Source organism: Lactuca serriola, chromosome 8, assembly GCF_051521515.1.
Source record: "Lactuca serriola cultivar US96UC23 chromosome 8, Lser_US96UC23_V15, whole genome shotgun sequence".
NCBI lineage: Eukaryota > Viridiplantae > Streptophyta > Magnoliopsida > Asterales > Asteraceae > Lactuca > Lactuca serriola.
The window spans coordinates 163,819,507-163,837,800 of NC_136415.1; positions in this window are offsets into that span (position 1 = coordinate 163,819,507).

The window sequence follows — 18,294 nt, forward strand, 5'->3', positions numbered from 1 at the left end:
TAGCTACAGCCGAACCGAAATGGTTCAAGGGTGACGAAAGTCATAAGGTGATGTGGACCACTTATTGCCACATCTAGTCTATTGTATGGTTATGGAACTCGCAATTTGGATAACAGAGATTTACTTATAGTAATAATGAACAATTTTATACATTTCACAAGATATCCACGTTTTGGAATACATCTTTTACATTGATAACCCACATTCAGGAAAGTATTGGACTTTCCTGGGAAACCTTGTACCTAACCAGATTTAACCAGAATACATCTTTTACATCTTTTACAAATGGTAACATACAATCAGGAAGGTATGTGACTTTCCTGGGAATCCATTGGTACATAACTAGAACAGTATAATAAAACAAATAACCTAAATGTTCATCTTCACAAGGGTAAACATGTTTTTAGTGTACAAATTTTACTTTACATAATGTGAAACAATAACCAACCTTTTTAAGAAAATGTGAGATTTTCTTGGCGTGTGTTACATTTTCAGAAACGGAAAGGAAACATGATCATTTTTACAAAACAAAAACCGCTTATGAACTCACCAGCATTATGCTGATTTTCAAACCGCTTGTGTTCTCAGGTCGGCATTAGACAGGTACCCGATGATCTCTTTTCGCAAAGACGGAGTGCGCAGAAGACTTGTCTCATTTTGTTTATATATACTAAGTATCGCAACTGTATAACTTAATTTTGAAACAAATGTAAAACTTTTTAATATGTAATGTAATGGTTGTTCAACTTTACTTACTATGTGCATTGGATTTGATACTCAACGTCGAGTCAACCCCGGAAATGTTTCCGCCTTCGGTTTTCGGGGTGTGACATCGGAGTTGAACATAGTCTGTTCGAATTTGAAATAAACTTCGTTAATAATATGATTTCAAAAGATTCCCCAAAGACTCGACTAATCTAGACTTTGTATTTTTTGTATGTTGAGAAACATTTTTTTTTAATTTTTTAATAGATATATATTTAAGTAAATACATAAAATATTAATGAATATATTTTTAAAGGTATATGACTAACAAGTAATTGTCAAAACATTCATAGTAACAATGAATATATTTTCTTAAAATTAACTTATTTTCCTTAATTAACTTAAATATCGTAAAAAGTTCTATATCACCTAATGTATCATATTTTCAAAAATTGTATTAGTTGAAATTAATATTTATTTAAATAAAAATCTGATAATATAATATTATAATAATATTATTAATATTTGATATTTGTTTATTTAAAAGTTTAACAATAACTTTTTAATGATATAAAATTTCAATAATATATATTCAGTTGAATAGACTAAATTATCACAAAATTATAAAATTTAAACATTTAAATATAAGTAGAGTGTAAGTTGTTATTAAATGTAAGGTTTAAAATAGAAAACATCTATAAATGATTAAAATGTTGAAGTTTAGTAAATGGTTGGAGTGTATTTAAAAAAACCCCTCTTATCTCTCTACTTATATAAAGTTTTTAATTTTTTTTGAAATAATAGCAAAAAATTTATAAAAAAAAATTACCATTAAAAATTCCCTAGAAGTAGTTGCCCAAATATTCAAAATAACACACACACGCGCGCGCACACACACACACACACACACACACACACACACACACACACACACACACACACACACACACATATATATATATATATATATATATATATATATATATATATATATATATATATATATATATATATATATATATATATATATATATATATACAGACACACACACAAACACACACGCAAAAGTTAAACAAACAACCATTCTAAATTATGGAACCAAGGAACAAATCTTGGCCATTAGAAAGAAATTTGATCAAAGGCCAAAACATCTTATGCACATTAAAAGGTTGGACGCACATTCACTAGATCGTAACAAAAAACCCACTTTTTTTTTTCTTATGACTAATCTTTTATAAAAAAAAATAAATCGAATTTACAGAACTTCATAATTTCTATCCTCTTTCCATAGACATCCATACCGATATACTAAAACTATTTTTTTTTTTTTCAAAAAACTCACTTCCTTTGGTTAGCATTTTTAATATTTAGGCTTATTTGTTATCGAAAAAATGAATTTAATAGACCAATATTCATAATTATTTGGTACTCTTTAAATAAACATTCATATGGTTGTAAAAAAATAATAATAATAAAAGAATAAGTCGAAACTATAAACACATTTACACTTTGAATCTGACCATACTGTGTGAATCTGATTCAAAAAGTGTGAATCTGATCTGCATATAATTGTCTTTAGCATTCACAGTGTGAATAAATTCACTTGTGAATTTTACAAAACCAATTTTTAAGTAATTAAAACATTAAAATATTATAAAATATAAGGAAATATACTTTGATTCATATGTAAATTTCACTAAATCAATTTGTAAATGATAAAAAGTGTTGAAATAGTAAGTAAGATTCACATTGTGAATGCGAAAAACAAAATTATATGCAGGTCACGTTCACCGTGTGAATCAAATTCACAATATGAATCTATTTAAAGTGTGAATTTAGATTCACAATGTGAATTTGATTTCCAGTATGAATCTGAATTACAAAGTGAATTTGAATTGCCCGGAACGTGAACGTACCATGTTTTGGTACAATCGAATTGGCATGAGATTTGTGGCACTTCCTGCAAATTATGTAAATATGCTTTAATATAATTTCAAAAAATAAATAAATAAAATAAAAAATATATCAAAACGAAATGTGTACATTGAAAGAACACTACTGGCAGAAAACCAACCATAAACCCTCAATAACCTAACACCATTAATTAAATTACACTCAACATTTTTGTAACATCCTGATCATGAGATATTTTTAATTTTAACCGTAAATATTAAAGAATATTGCATTTTGAACCTTGGGTTTGAAAAAGTTTTCATAAATGGCCCATAGTGGCATTTTTGTAATTTTGGCCAAGAATTAGTACGTTGAGCGTATGTTGTGTACGCTAGGCGTACTAGGACAGACCCTAGTATGTGGGAGTACACCACATATGTAGGGCATACATGGTTAACATTCAAACCCTAACATTTAGGGTTTCATCCATATACAAACATCATTATCTCTCGTTTCTCATTCCCTCGCCAGCATCCCTTTGAGAAAAACGACCCCCAAGATAACCCTAAGTGAGAAGACTACATCTTGAGCTTATCCTTCTATTTTGTGGCATTCTTGAAGAAGAAGAAGGCGTTGAGAAGAACTTAGAGCTTGGAAGCAACTTGGATATGAGATAATATCCTTGCTAGAAACCTTCAGGAGGTAAAGAGTTCATAACTTGATCACCATATCTTGTAGATATATCCAGTTCTTCATTTAGGGTACTTTTTGTCCCAAATATGGTGATTCTTGATCATGGCATGCTCTTAACCAAATTAGTCATCCTTTCAGACCTTGTGAGGGATCTTGAGTCATAAAAACATCTATAAATGATCACGTTGAAGTCCGGTGGGAATTTCATTGCTGATGTCATTGATTGTGAGAGGAAGGTTGTTGATGTTGATGAGTCCGTCATCTGCTGAATCATCCGCCTCAGACGATCTAGAACCGTGAGTGGTGCTTGCCACGTACTCATTTGCGATTGGCTCAGGAAAGAGAAGCTCCATGAAATATTGAGTAGTAGCGGAAGTATCTCTAGTCATGAATCCTCTTTCAGCAAGAGTAAGAGGAGTGGCTTCAGCATCAGGATTGATTCTTTGACTTGGAGAACCTAAAGAAGTATTTGGAACAACTTTATCCACTATAGGAGTTGTAGGAGGCGCCAAAGGTGGTCTGTACACAACATCTTCCTCTTTGTCTGCAATAACAGCCTTCGTACCTGAGCAAGAACCTGACACATCATCTAAAAACACATTACATGATTTAAATAAAGAAGCATAGTCAAATAACCAGTCAGGACCGACTCGGGCATCTGTCTCATTCTCTTCCAGCCGGCGCACATCGAAACATTCCACAATCTACTTGGTGTTCTTCTTGTATACACGATAAGTAGTGCATGCGGCGTATCGCACAAAGTAGCAATCATCGGCCTTCGAGTTGAACTTGATGGGTTTCGAGCAATACATCATTCCTATGGTGTACATGCAAATCCTAATAGCTTTTGGATCTAGTTTGTCTAATGAACATGAAATTAAATATCCAAAGCTATAAACCCTAGATCTAGCATACAATTAATCATATTAACATAAAATAGGGTTTAGATCTAAACTTTGATTGTTATAACAATCAATCCTTGGCTTCAGAAAGCTTAGTGCAGCAACTGTTGCACCTCTAATGGAGTCACAAACACCACTAAGCAACAAGATGAAGAAGAGAAGAGAGGGGAGGAACCAAAAACGGCTGGAAACCCTAATCCAAGTGTTGGCTATGTTTTTGGTGCATAGAGGGTCTTTATATACATGTAGGCTATTAGGGTTTACAACTAGGAAATCCTAATATGGCTGCTTAAGCCCTAATCACCAATCGTAGCTTTCAAAAGCCGCTATCAACTATTATCTTTTCAGATAGTGTGTCCTTTAGATAAGAGATTATATATTCCTCCATTCAAGATATCATATAGACATAAGACATGAATTTCAATCATTCTCTCTATACTGTTTGCCGACTTCCGATTTATGACGACTGACAACAGACTACAATTGAACACATCAACTTAGTTCCGGCTTGACCAAGCGCTTAGGTGTCATCACTAAATCATCAAGGGGCCCACAGATATCACTTTTATCCCACCTTGGGTAAAAGGAATGGATAAACCTCAACTCAAATGCTCGCTTGCATTTATTGTTTGAATCACACACAATAATAAGTTTTATAACACCAAGTTACTGGGGCGTTTTCTTATTATCAATGTGCAACCGACCAACAAATAACAACTCACACGTCTCATTTCAAGAATATACAATATTATCGACTCACAATCACTAGTGATAAATCTATGAAGTGATCCATGTGAATACTCTAATCTTATCAAAGCATTCATGAACCTGGCAGCAAACTTGTGCTATGTCTAAACTCTTCATGACAGTTTTCCTTCATACTTACTTCCAACGAATGACCGACTGTGGAGGTTCGAATAACCCAGTTATTCGGGAAGTCAAAACATGCAAAGTGAAACAGAACAATAATACTTAATCCTATATGGCCCCAAACTTGTGGGAGTAAATAAAACACTTTTGTTTAAACACCATATTGATTACTCATTATTCATTTTTACTGTTTCAGAAAATCAACTTATTACTCAAATTACAACAATAGCTGTCCCATCTAACCACAATCATAATCCTTTACCACATCTAATCACCGACGCTGCCGCATGTTTAGATTCGGCTGATCCATGAGGTATTTCAAACTCCTGTGATCCGTGTAGATGGTACAACGGACCTCATAGAGGTAATGCCGCCAAATCTTGAGGGCGAACACCACTGCCCCCATATCTAAATCGTGAGTCAGATAGTTAGCCTCGTGAGGCTTCAACTGTCTCGAGGCATAAGCTATCACATGCCCTCGCTGCATCAACACTGCTCCCAAACCTGTGATCGAAGCATCACAGTAGACTACAAAGTCATCCACTCCCTTTGGTAGGGTAAGAATTGGTGCCTCGCACAATCGCGATTTGAGGGTCTCAAATGCTGCCTGTTGCTCAGGCCCCCAACGAAACGCCACCGACTTCTTGGTCAGTCGGGTGACCGTAATTGCTATCTTCGATAAATCCTGGATAAATCTCTTGTAATACCCTGCCAAACGTAGGAAGCTCCGAATCTCAGATGCAGACCTCAAGACCTCCCACTGCATCACGACCTCAATCTTGGCCGGATCTACCAATATACCCTTTTGGTTGACAAGGTGCCCTAGGAACTGCACCTCGCGCAACCAAAACTTGCACTTGGGGAACTTTGCGAAATGTCTCTCCCTCCTCAAGGTCTCAAGCACCTCCCTCAAGTGCTCCTCATGCTGCTCCTGAGTCTTGGAATACACCAAGATATCATCAATGAACACTATCATGGACCGCTCCAGCATCGGTCTGTACACGCGGTTCCTGAGGTCCATGAACGCAGCTGGAGCGTTGGTGAGCCCAAACGGCACCACCACGAACTCATAATGACCATAGTGGGTCCTAAAAGCGGTCTTCTGCACATCCTCATCCCTGACCCGCATCTGGTGATATCCGGAGCGTAAATTAATAATGGAAAATCAAGATGCTCCCTGAAGCTGGTCAAACAGATCATCTATCCTCGGAAGGGGGTAACAATTCTTCGTCGTCACCTTGTTGAACTCCCGGTAATCTATACACATACGGTGCGACCCGTCCTTCTTCCTCACGAACATGATCGAGGATCCCCATGGTGAACTGCTCGGCTTGATAAATCCTTTGTCTCGCAGCTCCTGCAACTGCATAGACAACTCCTGCATCTCGGATTGAGCCAGCCGACACGGTGCCTTGGCTATCAGAGCCGCACCGGGAACCAGATCAATCTTGAACTCAACCTGTCTCGCAGGACGTATACCAGGAAAATCCTCTGGAAATACATCTGGCTACTTCGCACCAATGGTACATCATCAAGTGTCACCTTACCATTCTCATGGGCATCCATACCATAGGCGACGTACCCCGCACATCCCTGCTGGAAGTAGTTCCTCGCTCTTGCTACTGAACAAAGAATCGATCCGTGCTTTGGCCTCTCGCCCTGAATCACTAACTCTCCCCCACTAAGAGTGCGGACCCTTACCAAATGCAGCCCATAATCAATCACTTCCCCATTGGGGCTCAGCCAATCCATACCCACTATAACTTTATTCCCTCGCAGGGGAATAGGAACCAAATCCATTGAGAACTGCTCGTCAAATAACCACAACGAACACCCCCTATATACTCTCGCGACCCTAACGATCCTGTCATCATCTATCTCAACCTCAAGTGGGCAATCCAGCTCCCCTGGAGCTCTGCTAAATTTCTTGCTAAGCGTAAGCGAGACAAATGATCGGGTAGCCCTCGAGTCAAACAATACTGTAGCTGAAATGCCGTTTACTAAGAACGACCGTATACACAAACACATAACCATAAGAAACTATCAATACTAAAATAGAGATAAGAGGAAAATTCATACCTATCACCATGTTAGGAGTCACTCACGCCTCCTCTACTGTCATCTGAAATGCTCTACTCTTCGCCACTGGAACCTCAGCCCGACCCTGACGGCCGTCTGTAATCCTCAATGTTGCAGGGGCAGGTGCCACCACCTTCCTAGCTGCTGCTAAGCTAGGCCACTGGGACCTCTTATGGCCCCTCTGATTTCACTGAAAGCAAATCAGATCAGATGCTGAGGTGGGAGTCATAGTAGTAGTTGTTGTACAATCCTAGCTCATGTGCCCAGTTCGACCGCATTTGTAGCAGCCGGAACTTCCTGCCTTGTACACTCCATCGTACAACCACCCACACTTGCCACACTGATTTGTGGCTCTGCTGTCCCCTAGATCTGTGATATGATACCTTGGCCTTTTTTCCCAAACTCCTTGTGCTAAATACCACCTTTGGCTTCCTCTTCCTCTCCATCTCTAAATAAATTTCCCTCTCACGAGCCCTCACAATCATGTCATCCAACGTTTTACAACTAGACCGGCTCACAAACTGTCTGATATCACTCCTCAAAATCTCATGGTATCGGGCCTTCTTCATTTCCTCATCTGCTGCATACTGAGGAACGAGAAGAGCTCTCTCCCTGAACTTGGCGGTAATCTCCGCCACTGTCTCTGTTGTATGCTGGAGATCCTGGAACTCCCTAGCAATCTGCTGCACCTCAATGGTCGGTGAAAACTCCACTCTAAATCTGGTCGTGAAATCAGCCCAATTCATTGCATCAAGGGCTGCGTCATCCCCGATGACATGTCCGACCACCCTCCACCAATCACCTGCCCTGCCCTTCAGAAGATAGGATTCAAGTCGGACATTGATAGTCTGGAGCTCCACAAGCTCTGAAATCCCTGAAGGTCAAAGTACGTGCCCCCATCAAGGCTGCCATCTCGGTACGGAAGGCACTCAACCTCTCATCAAGAATCTCTAGAATGCCCTCCTTGACCTTACTAAAGATCACAAGAGTCTGGTCTAGTATGCTGCATTTGATCTCTGAGGAGATGAACTCCTTAGTCTGCTCATCCAAATGCTCGGTCCCCAAGCCTGAACCTGATCCCTCTCCGGCACCTGAACTGTCGACTGCTGGTCTAGGGCGTAAAACCACCAGTTTGAAACACAATGTAACAATGTCAGAAACACTGATATAACTAGAAAGATCACATCTACTATAAGTTCCCTGGTCTCGTCTCAGCCTTCCCTGATTCGAGTACGAATCCTCTGCTTTCAGTAGTATGGGCCCCTACAACCTTCCACATCTATCCGTACTTTCCTCAAGAACTACCTTGACTCAACCAAGTCCCTTCTACTACTACTACTACTGATCTCTTGCTAATCTCATCCTAGGCTTGACCTAGGGTAATCACCAACCCACTCTTCGACATTAGATGCATAAGAAGTCCCCGCTTTATTCCCCTAACTAGCTCGCAAATACTATTACATATTACTAAGACTACAGAATTCTTCGAATGAGAGATCGTACCCTATAATGGCTGGACTCAAACAAGAGCTGCGAAATAGAGCTAAACCTAACCTTCTAAAATTATTTAGTCCTTGCAATATGTACCTTGTCATATTCGTTTACTAGTTAGTGAATGACAACTAGAACTCCTAAAAGCACAGAGCAAGCAACATTCAGGCATTGAGTACACATAATCAAGCATATACTACTCTGGCTATCATACTGACTAATCTGTACTAGCATGCAGTTCTCGATAAGCTGGTACACATATAACAGGCACATAAGACATCGTTCTTGGATCCTTAGCCCTAAACTAGCATGCAGTTCTCATAAAGCTGATACACATACAATAGGCACATAAGGCATCCTTCCTAGATCCTTAGTCCTAATCTAGCATGCAGTTCTCATAAAGCTGATACTCATATCGTAACATGAACTAGTATGGGTAATTTAGGAGTACTTACTTGAGCTCAGCTGATAGCATGCACCACACCCCTTTTCTCCTTTTAAAACTCTTTTCTCTTTTAAGTTTCTTTTTTGAAAATTTCTTTCGAAAATGTTTTTCTTTTGAAAACCTTATACCATTTCCTTAGTTTGAGTTCAGACACGCCCAAAAGTGTGTCCGAATCCCTCAAACCAAGGCTCTGATACCAACTTGAAACATCCCAAAAATACAAGCCAAAAATTTCATTTGAAAATATTACTAAAACCATAATATTCAACGTCATATAGAAAAACATAAGTCGTGTATCTCAAGATATTATAAAATATGTCTCATATCACATCAAATGTCAAAATCATGTCAAATATCAGAGTCTAGCTCCCACGCTAAAACTTTGGTGGGTGCCATGCCATCATCCCGAGCCCTTTCCCTTGCTAGCTGATGTACGTCAAACCAAAACTGAAACTGTAAGCACGAAGCTTAGTGAGCTCCCCCAAACTTCCACATACCATAAAATAACATATAAAGCACATACTGGGCCTTGCCCACTGCATCAGACTGAAGCCCGGAACTGAGTAGGGCCTCGCCCTCTACATCAGACCGAAGTCTGAAACTGACTAGGGGCTCGCCCTCTGCATCGGATCGAAGTCCGGAACTGAATAGGGCCTTGCCCTCTGCATCGGGCCGAAGTCCGGAACTGACTAGGGCCTTGCCAGCTACATCGGACCGAAGTTCGGAACTGACTAGGGCCTTGCCCTTTGCATTGGCCCGAAGTCCGGAACTGACTGAACATAGCATAACATAATCGTAACATATAACAATAACACATATATTGCATACTGCATCGGACCGTAGTCTGGAACACATAACACATAGACATGCCTGAATCACAAAGACATCAAGCATATTGAATTACTTCTTGCGACCACCCCGACATCGGACCGCAGTCTGGAACTACTACTCTCTAAGCGGGTCGACATTGTGGCCGTAGACCCGTTCCTATTGGAAGGAAACTCACCTCGAAGAACTTACCGCTGAAAATCCGAGTAAAGGATCCGTGGCTGTTGTCCCGGCTGCTCTCCGACTATCATGACTAGTAAAACGCTTAATCAAAACGAGGATCCTTTTGTGGCTGAAATGACTATTTTACCCCTGCTATGGTGTGGGTCATAACCAAGGCCTAAACCGTTTTCTTCTTTCTAAGTCCACTAATGGCCCTCCAAAGGCCCACTAATGGCCCATATTTTTTCTAAATTAGGCCTAACTCCTCATATGGCCCTACTTAAGCCCAAAAAAATGCCTTTGGCCCATACTATGACTCCTGCTGGCCCACTAAGGCCCAAAGTATAAATACAACCCACACCGACGCCCAAATACCCAAGGTCTAAACTCACTGAGTTACGCGGGGCATACTCCGAAGTACGCTTAGCGTAACTATTTGATGGCTAGTACGTTGGGCGTACTCCCATTTACGCTCAGCGTAATACCTCGTTAAGTCCTTTCTCTATTAAGTTCTTAATATTCTGAGTCAGAAGCTACAAACTTAGATCCAATTCTTATTCCATGCATTAAACCATAAAGTTGCTTACTTGATGGCTTACATTACTCACATAAGCTCAACCTCTAAAAACAATAATATATTTCCATGGAAATGGCTAGATCTCATGCATGGCTTCATGAAATCCTCAAACATTGAAACTTTATTGCTAAGAAAGTGTTTTGAGCCTCAAGGATGGCAACCCCAAGCTCAAAAACGGATTCACAAGACCAAGGTCCAACCTTTGGACCTAAAGAGGTCCAAAACTCCCATAACCCTAGATCTAGATTATGAGGAAGAAAGTTAAGTGTTTTATACCTTCTTTTGTGACAAAAAGGTGAGCTTAGTCTAGATCCTTAAGCTCAAGCTTCTTCTCCATCCTTTCCTTTCCTTCTTCACAACTTTCTTTCACTAAAAACACTCACAAAAGCAACTTCACACAACGAAAAGGGGTAAGAACAAGTTAGGGTTTTCTTGTGGGTGAGGAGGCTGATAAGAAACCAGGGGAGGCTATAATAGAGTTTATATAGCTCTTAAACCCTTAAATTAGGGTTTTCCTTATCTGTTCACGTACGTTGCGCGTACACTTTGGTACGCTGCACGTACGTGTGCGCTCCCTCAATTCTAAATGCGACCCATTACGCCCTGCATATGCCCAGGCTACGCCCAACGTAAGTCTTCCGGGCGGCCCAAGTATTTGTCCAATTGCATAAGTCCAATCCAATACTCCTATTATCCATACTTGGCCCACTTATAATTTAAGAAAATTAAATAATTAATACCTCAAAAGTCGATCGTTACAAAAGGATAATTGGCCTTAATATGATCAACCTGCTCACAGTGATAACATATCTTGGTGGTCAGTGTGGGGACCTATTGGTGACAATCCTTGGTATAATGCCTATCCTTACCACATTTGTGGAACCTAAACGATGATCGAAAAGAAACCTCATGAACCTTGCCGCACTTGCGACAAGTAGAACCCCTCTGACTCACAAATATCACATCAGCAGCCTTAAACTGCTTCACTACAGGATGCAACTGCATATGAGCCTGACTTTGCTCCCTCGTCTGGAGCTCCAACTCGATCTCCCGCTTCCTAGCGGCCTCCTGTAACTCCAAAAGTGTACCATAACACTGAGTAGACACAAACTGGCGGATGTTTGTCTTGAGCGTGCTCAAGTACCGGCTCGTCTGAGCTTGCTCAAAAGTAGAAAACTTAGGACAAAACAGAGCTCTCTTTGTAGACATCTTGGTGATCTCAGTGACTGACTCCGTCCCCTGCCTCAAATATAAATACTCATGGGCTAGTCTCTCCTTCTTAACCAATGGAACATATCTCGTGCGGAACATCTCTGATAGCTACTCCCATGAAATAGTATCCCTCTGCTCCAAAGTATCTGAGCTAGTAACCATACTCCACCAATCCTTCGCCCCAAACCTGAGAAGGTTCAGGGTGCACTTGACCTTCTGGTCGGCTGCGCAGGAGCAATTAAAGAAACATCCCTCTACATCAGACAACGACCTCATAACAATGATCAGATCCTGAACCCCATCAAATACTGGGGGCTTCATATTGTCGAAGTCCCGATATTGGAAAGGTCTATCTCCACGAACCCCAGTGTCCGCAACGGTCGTGGTAGCTGCAGCAAGAACAACCTCAGTAAGAACAGCATATTGGTCATCAAAGTATTCAATTATGGCAGTCTTTATAGAACCAAATAGCTCTGGTATCTACCCCCAGATAGCAGTAACAACCTTAGAAGAAATCAATGCCCTAATGTCATCATCAGACAACCCCGACCTATCCTGGCCACTTGACCCAGCTCCTATCTCGAATGTCCTCGTGACCACCATACTTAAAATAAACAAAAAAACTCATATTAGGCGCATTGCATACTATATGAGCTATTCTAAACAACAAACTCTAGGGGTTGTGACTTCTCTGATATGTGTACAAGTCCTATGCTTCTAGTAGTACAGGCCCATACTACCTTTCGCACATACCCGTATTTGTCTCAAAAGATCATCACAATGACCCTATCAGCACACAATAGAATACACATACATCCTATTCTCACTCCGTAGAGAAAGGCTAGAAATTCCTCAACTGGTCGGCTGCTTACACATAACCCACCCATGAAACTTCCAACACCCCTGCATCACTCATGTGTGCTAATCATACATAACGCTAGATCGTATAGACAGTCAGATACCTGATTCTACACTAAGCCCTTCATCAAACAAGAACAGGAAATAAGGCTAAACCAAACATTCTCATGCTATAGAGTCTTATTTATGTACAACTATGATGCATACACTAAGCAACTACAATGACTTTGTCAATTCCATTTCTAGAAAGAATCCTAAGCTTTCAGGAATCAATTATCAGGCAATTCTATCATGCAATACCTGTTGGTGATTTGTTGTCATCAATATTATTTAAGTGTAATGGGATTACTTTTGTTAAGCAAAGGTGATCTTGATAAATATTAAATAAGTAAGGAAGGTGTGGAGTACACACTTGTTTAAGTTTGATCAAGTTTTCAAAGAACATTGTCTTTTATGGGCGAAGCCCCTAAACGAACGGGGGTCCGGGGGCAGCGCCCCTGGGAGTGGGGTCCATGGGGCGGCTGCCCCTGGCGGGGAGCAAGGGGCAGAGCCCCTGCCAGGTCAGCGCAGAAATTTTTTATAAAGGGTATGTTGCTATATAAAAAATGCATCAGAAAATCATATTTTCAGAGAATTGACCATTGTTTGACCCTTATCCAAACTTCCATTTTATGTCAGTTTTTATAGTATATGACAGTTTGAAACTGTCATATGATAGTTTTCAGACAAAGATCATAAATTCGGTTTTTGGTCTCATTTTCTGGTACATACGAAATCATCATCAAAGCATTCTAAATTCTTGTCTCTCTGAGTCTTATCCGATTAAAGACTATTAGGAGTACCACCCAAATGCTTTAATCTGAAAGTGTTTTACACAATTCTCAGAATTACAAGCCTTACTATACCCCAATTTCTAACAAAGATTAAATAATTTCTGTGATCATGACAAGTGGTGATTCTATGAAGGAAATGACTAGTAAATTTGAAAAACTGAACAAGTTTGAAGGGCAAGATTTTCGAAGATGGCAAAAGAAGATGAAGTTTCTCCTTACCACTCTGAAAGTGGTGTATGTTCTGAGTATACCCATGCCAGTCTTACCAGAATATGTTGAAGATGAACCTTTGGAGGCAACAAGAAGAAGATCAAAGTGGGAAATTGATGATTACATATGTCGTAGTCATATTCTCAATGGTATGTCTGACTCTCTTTTTGATATCTATCAAAATTTCAAATATGCAAAAGAACTATGGGATTCTCTTGAATCCAAATATATGGCTGAAGATGCTTCTAGCAAGAAGTTTCTTGTCAGTAACTTTATGGGTTACAAGATGATTGACTCCAAGCCTATTATGGAACAATAGCATGAAATGTTAAGGATTCTAAGACAGTTTGCTCAACACAATCTGAAAACGGATGAAGCCATTGTTGTGGCTGTGATCATCGACAAACTGCCCCCTTCCTGGAAGGATTTTAAAAACAATATGAAACATAACAAAGAGGATTTGACTTTGACTCAACTTGGAAGCCATTTACGGATTGAAGAGTCCTTAAGGACTCAAGAACTTGATAACAATCCCAAAGGCAAGAACCAAGTTGGTTCCTCTTCTGTGAACATGGTGGATGGAGAAGGATCAAAGAATCAAAAGAAGTCTAATGGAAAAAGGAAGTTTAAAGGAAAGGATGACAGGTCTTCCAAAAAGAAGGCTAAAGTGGTGTGTTGGAATTGTAACAAACCGGGTCACTTCAAGAAAGATTGTCGTTTGCGTAAAGTTAACAAGGATGGTGCAGGACCAAGTGGATCCAAGGATCCAAAAAAGCAACAAGGTCAAAATTCTTTTTTCATGCAGAATTTTAACTATATTCAAAATTATATTTCTGTGATTTCTGAAGCATTTTATGCGCAGAATGGTAATGTTGCATGGTGGGTTGATTCGGGAGCAACAAGTCATGTTTGCAAAGATCTATATTGGTTCAAGGACTTTCAACCAATTGATGATGGGTCTGTTGTGAAAATGGGAAATGTTGCAACTGAACCAATCAAGTGCATAGGATCTGTTTTACTTACTTTTACTTTTGGGAAATGTTTGTGTTTGAACAATGTTTTATATGTTCCAGGGATTCGTAAGAATCTCGTGTCTGAAATTGTATTAAATAATTGTGGTTACAAACAAGTGTTAGAAAGTGACAAGTATATCTTGTCAAGACATGGTTCTTTTATGGGATTTGGCTATATATGTAATGGAATGATTATGCTTAATATTAATTATCCTTCTAGTGATAAATTTGTTTGCATGGTTTCTAGTAGTACTAGCAATAATTTTCATAAATCTGAATTATGGCATGCTAGACTAGGACACATTCATTACAAGAGATTAAAAGACAAGTCTAAAATGAGTTTAATTCCTGCTTTTGATATGCAATATAATGAAAAATGTAAAACATGCATGCTAACTAAAATCACCAGACAACCTTTCAAAGATGTTGTTAAGGAAAGCAACGTGTTGGATCTTATACATAGAGATTTATGTGATTTCCATGCAACACCTTCCCTTGGAAACAAGAAGTATGTTCTTACTTTTATTGATGATGCATCTAGATATTATTATATCTATTTGCTACATTCTAAGGATGAAGCACTTGATAAATTTAAAATTTATAAACAACAAGTTGAGTTTCATAAAAATGAATTAATAAAAGTATTGCGTACTGATGGAGGTGGTGAGTATTATGATCCACTTTATTTTGAATCAACTGGAATAATACATCAAACCACAGCTCCATATACACCACAACAAAATGGTGTAGCTGAAAGGAAGAATAGGACTTTGAAAGAAATGGTTAATTCCATGTTGTCGTATTCTAGGTTTAAGTGAAGGGTTTTGGGCTGAGGCAATGTTAACTGCATGTTACATCTTGAATAGAACTCCAAATAAAAGGAGTAAGAATACTCCTTATGAACTTTGGTGTAAAAAGGTACTAGATTTGAGTTATCTCAAAGTTTAGGGTTGTAGAGCAGTTGTAAGGCTCAGTGAACCTAAAAGGAAAACGTTGGGTGAGAGAGGTATAGATTGTATATTTATTGGATATCCTGAGCATTCCAAAGCATATAGATTCTATGTTTTAGAATCTAATGACTTTGTGTCTGTAAACACAGTGATAGAGTCAAGAGATGCTATTTTTGATGAAGAAAGATTTACATCTATACCTAGACCAAGGGACATGATTCATCAATTTTCCAACAAAAGTGCTACTCAAGCTGAAGATGTTTATGGTGGTGCAAGTTCTGTAGTCGAACATAGGAAAAACACCAGAGCTAGAAAAGCTAAGTCTTTTGGATCTGATTTTCAACTATATTTAGTTGAAGGAACAAGGAATGCGACTGTTTCTCAACATCAATATTGTTTTAATATTGAAGAGGATCCAAATACTTTTAGTGAAGCTATGGCTTCTAGGGATGTACATTTCCGGAAAGAGGCAATTCATGATGAGATTGATTCTATCATGCATAATAATACTTGGGTATTGGCTGATTTACCTCCTGGTTGCAAGGCATTAGGATGTAAATGGATCCTCAAAAGAAAAATGAAGGTGGATGGCACAATAGATAAGTATAAAGCCAAATTGGTTATCCAAGGCTTTAGACAAAAGGAAGGCATTGATTTCTTTGATACTTATGCTCCTGTTGCCAGAATTTCTATATTAGATTATTATTAGCTCTTGCAGCTATACATAATATTGTGATCCACCAAATGGATGTGAAAACTGCATTCTTGAATGATGACTTGGATGAGGAAATATACATGAAACAACCTGAAGGGTTTGTGATGCCTGGAAATGAACACAAAGTGTGCAAGTTGAAGAAATCATTATATAGTTTGAAACAAGCACCAAAACAGTGGCATCAAAAGTTTGATGATGTTGTGTTGTCTAATGGTTTGGCATTAAACCAAACTGACAAGTGTGTATATAGCAAATTTGATACTTCTGGTAAAGGAATCATGATTTGCTTATATGTAGATGATATGTTGATTTTTGGTACTAATTTAGAAGAAGTTGATAAAACAAAGAAATTCTTATCATCTAGTTTTGATATTAAAGACATGGGGGAGGCTGAAGTAATTCTTGGTATAAGAATTAGAAAAGGAAACAATAGGATTTCAATTTCTCGATCTCATTATATTGAGAAGATATTGAAAAAGTTTAACTTTGAGAATTGTTCTCCTGTTAGCACTCCTATAGATCCTAGTCTTAAGCTTCTACCTAATAAAGGATCTCTAGTGTCTCAACTAGAATACTCAAGAGCTATTGGTTGTCTAATGTATGCCATGATTAGTACTAGGCCAGATATAGCATATGCTGTGGGAAGGCTTAGTAGATATACTAGTAATCCTAGTTCACATCATTGGCAAGTTGTGAGTAGAGTATTCAAATACTTAAAAGGGACCATGAATTATGGTTTAAGTCATAGTGGATATCCTTCTGTTTTAGAAGGTTATTTAGATGCCAACTGGATTAACAACTTAGAGGATCACTCCTCTACTAGTGGTTGGGTGTTTCTTCTTGGAGGAGGTGCCATTTCTTGGGCGTCTAAGAAACAGACTTGTATTAACCATGGAGTCTGAATTTGCTGCTTTGTCTGCTGCTGGTAAAGAAGCTGAGTAGTTAAGGAATTTGATTTATGAAATTCCATTATGGCCCAAAGCGATATCTACCATTTCTATCAGATGTGATAGTGTGGCAACCTTGGCTAAGGCTTATAGTCAAGTATACAATGGAAAGTCTAGACATTTAGGTGTTAGACATAGCATGATTCGTGAGCTCATCATGACTGGTGTGATATATGTGGAGTTTGTAAGAACTCAGTCGAATTTAGCCGATCATCTAAGCAAAGGGTTAGCAAGAGATCCTGTGCACAAGGCGGCTATAGGGATGGGTTTTAAGTCCACTTAAAATCTTTTATATTGAGATACCCAATTCCCATCTAATGTGATATTAGATGTTGAATTTGGTGGAATAGTGTCTAAGGCTGCAACTATATTAGGCAAGTATTTGACCTGGTTGTGCATGGTCCTTTTGGGTTGCCTTCACCATAGCAACTTGATAGGATGATTTATTAAGAGAGAGTAAATATTATAAAGAATAATATATGGTTATTTGATTAATATAAGTTATAGAATTAATTGGAATTAATTTGGTGACTTAAAGAGATTAATTAAATAATGGGGTATAAACTGTCAATTGTTTGATAGTTAAGCTTTAGACTATAAATCCTTATAGATATACAAGGGACGGATTCTAGAAGCTAGATAGCTTCAAAATCGTCCAAGGGATTATCTATGGAAAGGATTTGGATAACCTTAAGAGAAGATTATCCAATTAGGGTTTAGACTGTAACCCTTAACGAGTCTACAAGTATAAATAGACCCCATGGGTAAGGGAAATCGGCATCTCACCAAAATTAAGAGAACTCTGGCCGATTTCCTCCTCTCTCCTCTCTCCTAAATCATCTTCCTTGCTGTTGGTGTTTGTAAGCCATTAGAGGAGTGACATTTGTGACTCTAGAAGCTCCAAGACTGC